Here is a 1,912-nt window from a genome sequence, read left to right on the forward strand (position 1 = left end):
GCACGCCCGTCTCATCGGGTTATGAAAAGGGAAGTGACTTGTAAAATTTGTAGATGGTTACAGCGAGTTTTAGAATTTCATAACGCAAACTGATAATCATGGTAACCCCACTATAGGTGAACACAGCTGAACATGTGATTTCCACTTAATCTGCCACATGATTAAAAAAAAAAGATGATCACAGCAGCCAAGAATCATGTGGTTGATCCAGCAAACGATGTTAGAAACTTAACTTTGTACATCACAAATGCAGATGTGGATTCCACCAACATTTGTCCTTTAATTTCACTTTCAAATAGACACAGGCATCACACATTTGCTTCAAAAATTCATTCAGAGTTATAATTGTTAGTCAAAGGACAAAAAAAATTAAGGAAAAATGTTAATTGAACCTATGCCATAAGGAGATATAATTTCAGGGTCGTAAGTTCATCACTGCAGACATAACCCCCCACAGGAAATAAAATCTATCATTGCCTACACCTTTGCATTAAAAATTGTCACTCATTTGGGCTGATTTAGCCTGAGCTGAAAGATAATGTCAACAAAGGATGGGACAGTCACATGCATGTTTGCATGCAGACAAAAGAGCAGTCAATGAGCACAGTCATGCTGAAAAAGAAATCTGACTGGAGCTTGCTGGAGCTTTAAATAATGGAGGGTATTGTGGAACCCCAATTAACCTGTCAGCCCAAATAACATTGGGTGTGGGCAGGAGCACAGGAAGCGTGCAGCCATGCTACAGGAAACAGCCTTTGCATTAGATTGTTTATGTAGCACCAAGCTAAGCTGAATGACCTTATAGAACCACAACGTGGCACTGACAGTTGCTCCTCCCAGAATTCAAATCAATATTTTACACAGCATTACTGGCCTTTTCCTTCAGCTAACTCACATCCAACTCAAATGTCAGCCCACACCACATAAAGTCAGTATATTTACTTCTTCTCGGACCACAGTTTGTCTGCACCCAAAAACAACTCAACTGACACAAATATAAGATCATTAATTTCACATCATTTCCAAACAAAATTTCCAGATTTGTAATTTTCACAAAAACTGCTGTCAGGGCACAACAGTATCTACTGTTAGCAGGGCTCCAGCTATAAAATCTCAAGCCCAGGACAAAATATACTGAGAGGGCCCCCTCTGCAATATATTTTGTAACAAATTAAAAATTGTTACACCCCATATTCTGGAACCTCCTCAGGCCTGGGCCCAGTACAAGGTGACCCCAGTCACCCCCCCCCCTTTTTTTCTGCGGCCCTGACTAATAGCATTACTGCTGACAGAGAACAGCCCTGGTTACCCCTCACCAGTAGTGATCAGGAAGTGATCGCACGCTCCTCACCTTCTCAGCGTGATGTAAAAACAAAGAGATGACAGCTCCAGGGAACAAAAGAAGAGAGCCAAAAGCCAGTGCACGCAGTGTGTGCTCACTTCTTCATTTCAGTTCTACAGTTACAATGCACAAATCAGAGAATAAAAAACAACACAACAAAGGTGTGTTAAGAAGAGGAATACATTTCACCGGGGGAGAAATTCAGATTACTGAACATTTCACCTGGGGAGACATTCAGATTACTGAACATTTCACCTGTGGAGATATGCAGATTACTAAACATTTCACCTGTGGAAATATTCAGCTTACCGAACATTTCACTTAAGGAGTCATTCTGATCACCAAAAAGGACGCCGACAATGGCAAAAATCTCTGGAGTGAAAATTCATTATGCCACCTGCCAGTGTATTAACCGATATGAGCAGGCACACACTGAAGTGGCATCGAGTCACAACGAGCTGTGCAGTTTGGAGCACTGTGCTGTGCGGTCTGCAAACTGTGCCTTACAGGCTGCTAAATCTGGCTGGAGAAAACCGCATATGGTTTACTGGCTGGTGAAGTGTCAGTTGC

This window comes from Anguilla anguilla, chromosome 17 (assembly GCF_013347855.1).
Source record: "Anguilla anguilla isolate fAngAng1 chromosome 17, fAngAng1.pri, whole genome shotgun sequence".
NCBI lineage: Eukaryota > Metazoa > Chordata > Actinopteri > Anguilliformes > Anguillidae > Anguilla > Anguilla anguilla.